The 12,938-nt window shown below is 40.3% G+C and overlaps 1 protein-coding gene across 2 annotated transcripts in view; it reads left to right on the top strand.

The window, feature by feature from the left end:
* Nucleotides 1-7,494: 7,494 nt before the first annotated feature.
* Ano4 (anoctamin 4) overlaps nt 7,495-12,938 on the top strand; it is a 342,978-nt gene continuing 337,534 nt past the window's right edge. For both annotated transcript variants that reach the window (XM_017798033.1, XM_008832628.1), the window contains exon 1: nt 7,495-7,846. The gene's annotated coding sequence lies outside the window, so the exon portion shown is untranslated. The remainder of the gene's footprint in view (nt 7,847-12,938) is intronic.

Here is a 12,938-nt window from a genome sequence, read left to right as displayed (position 1 = left end):
ATTCCTGTAACCAGGGATACTAGGAATGACTATTTAAAAAATATGTACAATCGTATTTCCCAGTCACATTGTAGAACTTGGGGCTGCTTGCTCCAACAGACTGCTGTTGTATTGTGTCTAAAGTATCTTTATATTTATTTATTTATTCATTTATTTATTTATTTGAGACAGGGTCTCCCTGTAGCCCCAGATGGCCTGGAACTTGCTATGTAGACCAGGCTGGCCTGGAGCTCACAGAGATCCTGCATCCATTTCCTGAGTGCTGGGACTAAAGGCATGTGGCACCATGCCAGATTTATCTTTAGCCTCTTATAAAAAGCTTCCTGTTTTCTATTTCCCACTAATGACAAATTCGTATGCCTATTTGGTAAATTAGCATGCTATCGCTAATTGAAAATATTTTAATTGAAATGACCATTGGAAAGTAACCTTCATACATTATACACGATTGCTGTGGTTATTTATTTATTAGGCCTCCTGTAAGGCTGAGCTAATCAGAAGCAGAGACGATGTGGTAAGGCTCTGGAGGATTTTGTGTATCCTGCCTTTGAGACAGCTCCCTGGGAAGAAGAAAAAATTGCCTAGATTCCTGGGCTCCTCAAATCATTTCTTCTAGTTGATGCTTCAGAGATCAAGGACCTTATAAATTTCTACCCAGGATAGGCTTGGACCAGAGCAGTTTTATTATAAAATAAGATAATGGAACTGTGAAATAAAGATCCAGGGAAACTCTGGATTCATTAAATGTAACTAAGCACTTGTGTTCCAGTTATGCAGGTGAGTATCAGTATGCCATTCTTGGTCATTCATTTCTTTTAGATTCAGAAATTGCTATGTTATTGGCAATTTCCCCCCCTGCCTCTGGAGAACATTTTAGTATCTGTTGACAAATGTGATAAATTATTAAATACCAATATAAACTTGAGTATTATGGCACTGTTCTGGGTTCTATATTAAGTGAACTTCAATATTTTATTTCCACTCAGTAGTCAAAGGTAGTTTGAACCTCATACAGATATGAAGAGTATAGGAAATTTATACAAACATTGGTCTTGCTGTGAATATTCATGGAATGTGTGTTGAGTATGTACTATATTCTGATTCTGTTTTAGACTCAGAGGATGTAGTAAGGAGCATAAATGAAATGGTCCTTGCTCCAGTAGAGCATGGATTAGCATACAATGGATAAACTTTAAACAAGTAATCAAATCAATCAATTTGTTAGAGATATGGATAAATGTTATAAGAAAAACAAAAAGGGTAATGTGCTGGAAAATGACGGTGAGATCAGCAAAGACTTTTGGATGAGGGAACACCAAGGTCTCAGGCAAAGTGGTTCTAGGCAGAGGAAACATTACAGACCCTTGGCAAGTTTGAGAAACAAGGTGAAAATTGAGGCTTATATAGATAGATATTGCAGCATTAGAAGGAAATGACTGGTTTTCCCCAGCCATTCATGAAATGCTTATTAGACTCATACCCACGTCATTCAACAAAATGACTAAGTAGGTATTGTTGGTTCCAATTCCTAGATGAGGGACTTGAGTCTCAGAGACTGGGTCTCTATAGCCAGGAAGTGGCAGATGTCTAGTCTGAGTCCAGGGCCTTAAGACACTCTCCACTTCTTGGGGTGAAGAGTTTAAACTGGCAGACCAGCAGTTTAAAGCAAGGCACTGGGAATGACTTAGTACTGAGTTACTGGCTCCTACGCTGGTTTGCAAAGGATAACTGTCTGAACACATTTTGTGATGATTGATGAGATGTTAGCAGCAACAACAATCATAAAACCCTGGTGACAATAACTAGGCCTACTATCACATATTTGTTTATCTTTTAAAGTACTTTATTCACAACTCAGCACCTTATTTATAGCCCAGAAGAGCTTTCACATATTAGCAGGACATAATTTAGTTCCATTGAGGTTGAGGGATTGTACGAAATGGCACAGGGTCAGGGTATGGGATTTAGTTCTTCTGATTCTAATCCAAAACCCTCCTCTTCAATCATAGATACTCCTGTTTGAAGGAGGAAAGATATGCAGTTAATAAGCCTGTATTCCTGAAGAATTCTAGGAAACAAGCTTGTACTTTCTTCAAAGTGCTTTTGACTGTAAAGAGGCACAAAAGGTGATATCATTCATCATGTACTTATTGTGCATCAGAATAGCAAAGGATCCTGATTAAACATTTTGAAAGTCACTAATTTAGTATAGTGTGTTTGTTACTTGTATTTGTAATTCAAGACTAGAAAGCATGCTATGGTAAAACCAAAGTGGTTAAATCATTTTGGAGAATTTGATTCCTTGACCAAGAATATGACACTGAACTGGGCCTTGCAAGCAGTGTTTCCAGGGAGAGAAGCAAGAAAGGCTATTCTAGGAAAATGGATTACCACAATCAAGGAAGTGGTGGCCATGGAGAAGGGTAAATAATAAGAGTTAAGGAAGCCATGGGATATAGGAGAAGTAATGGTAGGAGATAATACTAGAAATGTAAACAGACCAGAATGTAGTGAGCCCTGAACGGCAGGTTCATGAGCTACTGTATTTGGTCTGACTGTTCCAGGTAGTTGAAAAGAAATGGCATGATTATGTTTGCTCTACATTTGAAAGAAAATCCTAATGACAAGGGGGGCGTTAGCTTGGAGCAGAGGAGAGACTCAAAGCCATGGTAATAGTTTTAGATATTTAAAGAATAAGGCTGTGAATTGGTTGCCAGTGTTGAGACTTTAATGACTAATTGGAATGTAGATTCTTCAATAGGATTTTAGATGCACACACGGGTTTTCTAACATTCATATACATAGGCCCATATACACACTGTTTATTTTGGCTTTCCCAAACTCAGCCTAACTCTCCATCACTCTTTAAGTCAGATATTGATTTACTTTTCTATCTTCAAAAACAGAAGAGGAAGCTACAAGACTGTATGATCCTAATGGATTCTTTCTGTATGATTTGATCTCTGATGTTCCCATAGGATTCCTCTGGCTGAGAAATACTGAATACAAATTTTTTAAGATTTGGATACAACAATTATACTTAGAGGTCTCAGATGCCTTTTATGTATTTGGAACTGTTGTTGCCGATTTGAAAACTGCCCACTAAGCACTTTGGGAAATTATTCTCAGCCTAGCAGTGACCCTTAGCAGTTCAACCTATTCTCTCTTCAGTTCAGGCCTCCCACTGAAAGCAGACGGGGAGGTTTCGATATTAGAAATGGGACTTCAGTGCTTTTGTCATTCCCACACTTTCCTAGAATATTCTTCCCCCTCATCTGTCTTGTAATTGAGGATGAGTCATCCTGGTCTTAATATGTAATTGTAGTCTGAACTGAGGAAATAAATCAACAAATAAAAATTGTTTTCTCTTTAGATTATGAGCATCAAAAATTCTTTTCTATTAAATATGTTTATGTTTAATCTCTGAAGTAAAATGAGCTTTTCTGCATAGCTTAGACTTTTTCAGCTCTTTCTCACTTGAACTGAGGTGGTGGCGTGGGAATGGTGCTCACATGGTCATATATATTGAACCAGAACACATTAAAAAATATTTTCTTTATTATTTTTATTTTATGTGTATGAATGTATTGCCCCCATGTTGTGCAATGCCCATGGAGGCCAGAGGAGGGCATCAAATCCCCTGGAACTGGAGTTACAGATGATTGTTAGCCACCATGTGGGTGCTGGGATTGCACCTGGGTCCTCTGCAAAAGCAGCCAGTGCTCTTAATCTCTGAGCCATCTCTCAGCCCCCCAGAAAGCACTTCTGAAGCTTCTGCGACCACACTGGTATGTGTCCATGATAAAGAGAAAGCATTCTGAAGCTGTTCTGATTGCTCAGTTTCTGAATTTGCCAATTGAGTAAGCTCATTCCACCTCTTCAAGCCCCAAATCGCCCTGTGTACACACTGCTCATGTCTTGGGAGTATACATATCAGCTGAAACAGACACCTGGCACCACCAGAGTAGAGCATAAGATGAAGTGGGATCAGTACGCATTAGTTTCTGCAGATGAAAAAGCGGAAACGATAACAGTTGTCAAAACTATTAACTGACAAAATGATATTTAAATTTCTTTGATTCTCACACCTCCTTTAATAGATTTTGATGTTAAAAAAATGGAATTAGGGCCTGTGAAGGTGGCTTATTGGGTAAAAGCACTAGCCATGCAAGCAAGAGGACCTGAGTTTGAATTCCTAGCATTCATTTAAGTTGGATGCATAGCAGAAGTATCTCTAATGCCAGCACTCCCATAAGGAGATGGGAGGTAGAGATAGGAGAATCTCTGCAAGTTCTCGAGCCAGTTAGCCTGACATACGCAGCAGAAAAACAAAACCTAAACAACAATGCAAGCCTGTCTCAAATAGGTAGAAGGTAAAGAACAGCACCCGAGATGCCCTTTGACCCCATGCATATTGTGGCATGTGGCACCTACATTCACACACATGAATGATCACATGCATGTGTGCATACACACACACACAGACACACAGACACACACACAGACACACACACACAGACACACAGACACACACACACACACACACACACACACACACACACACACACGGAATTATAAGCCATTTACCCTTGTGGTAGTTTAAGAAATAGGCATCTTCTCACTTTTTCTTCTCAAGCTGGTTACCAAAGTAGACTCCAACTTACTTGTCTACCCTGGTTTTGGAAGACTGATCATGAAGCAACTCGATCTTTCAGACATTATAAGGCTCTGTCAGCAAGCTTCTTGGAAGACAATTTCCTGAAAAAGCTATCTTTTTTTCTTTTTAAACAAATGGCTGGTATGGGTGTATAATTCAACTTGGAGATACACAGTTCAACTTATGTTGAAGTCTTTTAAAATAAGGTATTAAGTTGTGCTCTAGTGGAGTTTTAGCAAGACTCTCCGGTCAAGCAAATCGTTATCCAACAAGTATTTCTTGGGAATCTATGATATGTTAGGTGCTGCTGAGCAAGACATCCAGAGCCCAGGTTTAACTGATCTTTTTGTACATTGCAAAATTAAATTTTTGCTACTGTCTGAACCAGAGGCATTTCTGTCATCTTCCAAAGAGGGAAGAACAGAGGAATGACCAAATTTTAAAAATTAATTACATTTGGGTGAGTGACTAGAATACTATTTTCACTGACCTAATTGTCATATAGATGTGCAAGTATTTAATCTACCAGGCAATTTGTATTTCTGCACTTTTATCCTTTTCATGCTTCATTATCATTCTGTATATTCAAGGTATTGAACCTGTTTCATAAACAGTATTAATCTCAATTAACTCAAGGGCTTTAAATAATATCCTCTTTAAATAAGTTCTTTGATAGCCTGACCATGTTTTTTTTGACATGTTGAAAGCTATTAATACTGATAAAAAACAAGCTTTCAAATAAAGAACCTCATAAGTTAATTAGGCTTTTAAAAATTGGGCTAAGACATAGCTTAGCCAATAAAGGCATTCGCCATCAAGCCTTACAACCTGAGTTCAATCTCAGAATTCACATGGTAGAAGAAGAGAATCAACTCCCACAAATTATCCTCTGAACTCTATATGTGTAGTGTGGCTCCTGTGTGCTTATCACCCCACGTATAAATAATAAATAAATAAATAAATAAATAAATGTAATGGAAAATTATTTGTGCATTTATGCTTTTGATGTGTTTGGTTACAGGAAATGCCTTATTAGGCTAATTCAGAGCTCTGAGGCTGAAGTCTGGCCTCATGTCTTCACTTGAAGAATATTTAAAAAGTACAATTTTTGTCTTGGCAAAGTTCATTGTGTTTAAAAAAAGAAGGTTTAAATTTGCCAATGGGACTATCAACTTCTTGAAGGCAGGGGGCATCTTTGTACCCCTGAGACACAGTTGACAGTCTCTCTATTTGCTGATTTCAGTTGGACCGAGATGAATAATAAAACAGAATTTGAGTCTCTCAGATTTTGCTTATTTAATATCTGTGGGACTACACTGGCAAAGTATCCTTTTCTTCTTCATTTAAGAAATTCCATTTCATTATGTTTGTCTTTGATGTAGAACACTTTTATGGCCTCCTGCTGTGACTCACACTGAAGCCCGGCTAACTGCTTCCTTGAAGCCCAGCCCTTCTTTTTAAGCAGTACTGTTCAGGCTCCTCCACGTCAGCCTGCAGCATGCCCATGGGTAGAAATCATCACAGAATGTCCAGGGAAAGTCCAACTTCTAGGTCAAGACAGGATTGAAATTAGAAACCAAGTGTCACGTAAGTCACCTGAAACAAAATACAGAGAATTTGTATCTTCCTATGAACTGGTGTCTAGCCAAGAGAACAGGCTCTTTTGTGAAGAAGTAACTGCAAACAATCCCCACCCCAGGTTAAAAAGTCTTGAAGTTTTAGGGTGAAGTCTAACAAACTAGCATTTAACCTCAGAAACAGATTTCCAACCTGTCTTAACCATCACAACCAAACGCAACATAGTGTGTATGCTTCCAACTTTGTAGGTTCAGAATGAAAGAGAATGGAGACAAAAAGCAAAGAGGAAAAGTTGAGAATTATCCATGCATCTCTCATTGACTGTGAAGGCCTTGGCTCCTTTCTGTTACTGGAGCTCAGAGTGTCTCACTTCAGTGCTTATGATTTTTAAAAAAAATTTTATGTGTATGAGTGTAGTGCCTGCATGTATGTAAGTGCACCCATGTCATGCAATGCCCACGGAGATAAGAAGAGGTTGTGGGATCCCCTGGGGCTGGAGTTATGGAGAGTTGTTAGCCACCATGTGGGTTCACCATACCCGGGTCCTGCAAGAGCAGTCAATGCTCTTAACTGCTAAGCCAACTCTCTAGCCCAGTGCTTATGAATTAATTCTGTTTACCTGAAACAAATGTGTCCTACCTCATGAGTGACTTAAGCCTCCTCAAAGGGAGACATAAACTATTCTTAGGAACTTACATCTAACAACACTTCTATGCATACCTTACCCAGTAACTTAATGAAAATTGAGGCTCAAATTCCTACAGAGACCTTTAACCCTTCTTTATTTATATTTTTCTTATGAGGTGGAAAGCCCAGTTCCTAGCCATCCCAACCTGCACAAGAGTGCCGTTATTGAACTCATGGTGACATTGTGGAGGCTCCTCTCAGAGCTGTCTGATCTGTGGGGGTTTCACTAGATACCATTTATTGGGCTTAGCTCTGGCTTCCTGCAGAGATGCTGTGGGATGCCTCTGGGAGTTCCCAAGTGGCCAGTGTAACTCTGGGGCTTTGGGAGTTGACAAACAGCAAGCAAATATTAAGTGTGACAGTTGAAGGTAAGCCACCAATTCTGCCAAACTTCTGTTGCAGGCAGAGGAGCTGTCTTGCCCTGTCGCTCCCAGGACCCACTGTCATCTGCACTCTCTTGTCACACTGACAATGGCCTCCTGGCTGGGCTGATTGGTTGCTGGCAATAACTGATATGGAATACTGATGTTCTCACCAGCCATTCCTTCCACTCCAAACAGGCTCCTTTCTACCCCAAACCTTGCCTCCCAAAGCCCAGCCTGGTGCCCCCCTCCCATCATGCCGCCCCTGCACTCCAGTGGGTGTGTTGCTCTGAGACTGTGGTGAAATTCGCTAGGCTGCTTTCACTCTGGCTTGCTCTCGGGAGAGTCCTGTTCCAGACTTCTCAGGGTTTTTACAGCACAAACAACTGCATGCGGGCTGGAGGGGAGGCAGAAAAGGACTTGTATGTGGAGGGTTGTTGCCTCTCCTCACTTTACCGGCCTCCTCTGGAGTCAAGCCTGAAGGTTCACAGTGGATTTCTTTCTTACCACAGACACTGAGGAAGGATCCCTTCTGCTTCTGTTGACTCTTTCTATTTTTATGGTAAGTGCTTGCATTGAATGAGCTGTTCTGCTGCAGTGAAAGAATCGCTCCCTCTCTCCCCAGCTAAGCTTAGTGACCTTCTGCATTTTCTGTTCTCACCGGGTCCTTGTCTGGAGGACCCTACTAACTAAAATGCCTGGGGTCATTTGTTCGGATTGTCTGTCTTTGACTGATTTATTTTCATAAGCGGGAGCTCTTCCGCTGCGATGGAAACAAAACTGCTCTCTCTTTGTCCTTGAGGCAAGCAGCAGCTAGGCAAATGTGTTCTCCATGGTAAACTGCAGTGTTTGGGAAATCTGTGCAGGCTGACTAATAAATTTGGAGAAGCTGAATCCTCGGCGTGCTGAGGGGCACTCTGTGAATCCGGAGGGGCCGGGGTGATCTGACACATAGCAGAGACTTTCATCTTTCTGGGTAAAGAAGAGCACACGTGTGAGTTATGTCAGAGTCTGCCATGGGCAGCTGTGCTTTGCGCACCTGCCCACGGGTCCAGAATGGCCCCGTGTCTTGTGGGGTTTACAACTTGGGCAGGAACATTGGCAGTGGGAGAAATCCTGTGCTTGCAAGGCAGAGTAGATTGCATGACCTCATCGCTTCCGAGTTTCAGGGCACCCGTTCTGCAAACTGTGCTGTGTAGCTTCTTCAGACGGTGGTAGGGGGTGAGGAAAGGAACACATTTTGAGCTGACAACATAGTTTCATCTTCCTGCTGGGAGATAAAATGCTTTGAAGCTGTTGGAATCATTAGACTCTTCCAAGAGAAACTAAGCAGGTTTTGAATGAGAAACATGTGCACGGCAGGTTGTTTATTCCAAGAAAGGGTTATTAGTGCTTTAATTTTCCACCTGGTCTCCTGAGGCTTCCTGTAAAGAGCACCACAACTTAAAATCTATTACTGGATGCCTCTTGAAGCTCAAAAGAAACCAAGAATATTTCAGTAGTTCATGTTGAAGTTGTGCACTGCAGAAGGTTCTCTTTCCAGGGAGCAAGCTTTCCTTCCTTCCTTCCTTCCTTCCTTCCTTCCTTCCTTCGTTCCTTCCTCCCTTTTGCTGAATTATGTTGGTTAAAGCAACACTGCAAAGAATAAGCTTCAAAGTTGTCATTCTGTTTAGTTCTTCACACATCTTGGACTGGACATTGGTTATCTTGTTTCCTTTTATGTGAGTTTTCCAATACCAGCCTCTTTAAGAAGAGTTGCCATCAGGCGTAATTTAGCATCTGGTCCGTGTGATTTTTGTGATAATTGGGGGGGGGGGGGTTGTATGGTGGGGAATTCCTGATCTGTCGCCTTGCTCGTGGGAGTTTGGAATGTAAAGTTCTGTAACTCTCTTGCTCTGTCACACCACTTTTATTTCTGCTGAATGTGGATTTTTCTTAAAAATGGTGATAATGACATCTGCTTTTGTCTTACTCCCTGGGTCCAAAGTAGATACATGTTTTGTTTTGTTTGTATGATAAATGGTTCCTTGCATAAATAAGAGCTTAAAGGATGCGTTTAAATAGATCAGATGTTTACCTGATCACTCAGTTCAAGAGTAAGGAGAGCAAATGGGTTAACAATAAAAGAACAGGGAAAAGGATTCTTCTTGCAGACTGCAGTCTGAATCCTTAAGTGTTTGAAAGACTCCGGCAGTGCTGGGGTCGCTGCTCTAATATCTACTCTCTCCTGCACTCAACAGTGATTCATTGCAATGTTGTGATGTGCCTGGAAGCTTCTCTGTTTCCTCTGACAATTCTTGAATGTGCCGCTGTTTACTTTTATGCTTAATGGTGTTTTCTTACGTTGCTTAACTTTACCCCCATCCAATTGAAATGATTTATCAGGTGCCTGGCATCTTGAGGTCTTCCTCAGGATAAGAAGAGTCAGAATAGGCTTGGGTGTCATGCCACTAGCTCTGCACTGACACTCAGGCAGTGCTCGGTGCATTTAGAAAATATTTCATTTTAGTGAGCAGCAACTTTAGCTTTGAGAGAAAACTATCCCTTAGGCTTGCTTTGTTTCATTCAACAGATTGTTTATCTAAGTAATCAGAATTAAATGCATATTTTATATGTACATGTACATATAAATACATATACAAGTATGTATACAGATGTACTGTGTTTGCTTTGGATATTATGTTCACATAATTTAATAGTTACAGCATGCTCATTTAGAAATAGAAGGAAAAGACTTAAGGTATTGCCTAGCATTCTCTGGCTAGCTGTGTGTGTGTGTGTGTGTGTGTGTGTGTGTGTGTGTGTGTACGTGTGCAAGAATGTGTGTGTCTATTGCCCCACTTTATGATAATACCTGTGGGAATTTCTTTGAGTCAGGCTAGCACTCTTCGTTTCCTTGTCTCACAACAGGGTGTCATGTTAATTCTTTGCAGGGTCTCTGAAGGCAGCTTAGGAAAATACTCCAGGAACCACTGTTAAAAGCTGTCCTGAGTGGAGCCTGTAGTTTTTTGGTGCGATGAAGTCACTACATTTATCTGAGTGTTTGCTTTGCTGCTACACCTTCAACATCTTTTACTTGCAACCCCAGCACACTGAAGTGCTCTCAAAGGTGTCTCGAATTCCTAGATTGGTATAAATGCAGTTGTTCATTTTGTCACACTCCTAAGTTACAGCCTCCATCAGGACCTTGCTTTTACTGTTTCTTTGGTTTTATATATATATATATATGTATAATTTCAGAGCTTCACAGTATCGCACCTGGACTGTGTCTCACAGCCAGGGCTGCTGGTACCCCAAGAGAGCACAACTGTCCCACCCTGGTCACACTGCTCACCTGCTCTCACACAAATCATTTTTATGGTGCCAAAATTAAAAACACCTGAGTCCATTTAGTTTTAATTTTAAGCTTGCAGTGTACATTATGAATCCATAGTCTTCATGTTTATTCTCTTGCTTTTTACTTTCAGTCTTTTCCACTTTTGTTCTCCATGTATGAACGAGTTTATGTGTACACGGACAAACTCACATGTGTACACTGACAAACTCACATGTGTACCCTGACAAACTCACATAGTGAAAATAGAAGTTATGTGATTAACGGAGAGTTACTTGCAGCTTCTCTTTAACTCACTAAGCTGCAAATGTTCAAACTAAAATGTAACTGAGAGATGAAACTGCCTCCATTAATATAAATATCAGCTCATGCTTTTGCAGGCATTCTTGTCATTGCAACTATTTTCCATAGTTGATTACCAGGGACCAGAAATAGCATCAGTTTTGCATTTTAATTAATGACATTCTAGATCTGCCTAGGTTGGACTGCCCTCAAAATTTGACACGTCTACTGTCTAAAAGGTTTTTGTGTTAAGAGAGTAAGTTTGTAGGTGATAAAAAGTAGAATCATTTGATTGTAAGAGCCAGCCTTCCTTTGGGAACTACATGAACCCTATCATTAGGAAGTTGGCTTAATTTTTCTATTGCCTTTTCCAATATAATTAAACCAGTATATTCCCTTTTGCCCTCTCTCTATGAGCTCCTTTTACAGAGTAAAGCGAGTAATATACAACTCCTATACCAGCTTCCTAGAGGGAGGATTATTCCTTAGCCGAGATTCAAAATCACTTCTAACATCAGCCATGGTGATCTACTTTGAAAGGACTTGGCTATTTAGTTGGCAACTCAGACAGATTGTATAAAATAAGAGAAATGCTTCATGAGCTGTGTCAAATGCTGCATTTTTGATCTGTGCCTCCCTACTGAATTTAGGACTGCAGTCAGTAGATAACCTCGTAGGGAAAAAATGTCCCCAGTAGAATAATAATGTATCCAGATTGTCATAAATGTTTATGTTGTAAGTTATACATCTTGGATGGTAGCAGGAGATGGCAGAACTTTGGAGGAGAACCAAATCAACAGCCCCAAAATAATGCAAAACGAAAGGGGAAAATTCTTTCCTATATTTAGCATTTGATTCACCAGTCAGCCTGTTGGTTCTTAAGTCTAAAGAGCCAAGAAGTTGTTAAAACACATCATGACAGGTTTTGTGGACCTCTTTGCTATTACAAGGCTTTATTCCTTCATTAGGGAGCTGCTGAGTGACCTTTGGCACCTGTGAGCTGGTAGCCATTCTTAAAGAAAGCAGACATGCTATTATTAATCAAGAATTCACTTGCTTATATTATTCCTGTTGGTGCTCTATTAGGAGAGCTCCTTTAAGTGTCAGAGAGTGAGTGAGTACCCGAAAACAATGAGAGATGAGCTGGTCATAGAAGAGTCTCTTCAGGACCCCTGGATTCTAGTTCAGACTCTGCCATGTCTATATGGCTCAAAATTCTGTATCTGCTGCCTTTGGCTTGGGAAAGATCATTTTGGCACTAGCCTAGCCATGAAGAAAAGTGAAATTTCATGTTATCTCTGTTTATTACTAAATGGATGGAGATAGTTTACTCATATTTGATCCTCCTGGAGGAGGTGGGTTGCACATTCCTTTGAACTCTATAAAGCAGATCTCTGACAATAACATGGCCATTAGAATTCCTCTGAAAAATGTAAGAATGAGGAACTGTCATGAACAGGGCTCAGGTATATGGAATCACCTTTTGCGACATTTTGAAATGTCTGGTCAAAAGGGACTCTGAGGAGCATCTTGTTGGCCTTATTTTATAAAATTTAAGGAAGTGAAACTAAATGGACTTAGCATCTGGGCAAGATGAATTTAATGCATATTAATGTTTGTTTATTGGGAACTCTGCTCCATTCTGGTGTGGAGCCTCTTCCATGATATACAGCTGATACTTGCTGTGTCATTCACCACTCACAAAACTGCTTTGTGGCATCTAACTCACTGGTGACCATTATGTCTGGGTTTATTTGATGCAGATTACGTAGCTGTACCAGTCAGAGCGAGTCACATTAAGCAAATGTTTATGGTAATTTGTTCATGCTTGTGTGGTAATGCCAATGAATGAATGGTATGATATGAAAGCCAATGGCAATGAATTGAATTCTGCTTTTCATATGGACATTTCAAGAGTTTTACAAACACCATGCTTAGTTTTCCCCTCTATACTCAAATATTTACACAATTATTTCTGTTTATAGATTGATTCCTCTATGCATTTATGAGTTTGCCTAATATGTACTGAGCACCTACT

Source organism: Nannospalax galili, unplaced genomic scaffold, assembly GCF_000622305.1.
Source record: "Nannospalax galili isolate Female #2095 unplaced genomic scaffold, S.galili_v1.0 scaffold415, whole genome shotgun sequence".
In the NCBI taxonomy this organism is placed as follows: domain Eukaryota; kingdom Metazoa; phylum Chordata; class Mammalia; order Rodentia; family Spalacidae; genus Nannospalax; species Nannospalax galili.
Note: the sequence above shows the minus strand (reverse complement) of the source record. Positions and strands in the feature narration are given on the sequence as shown.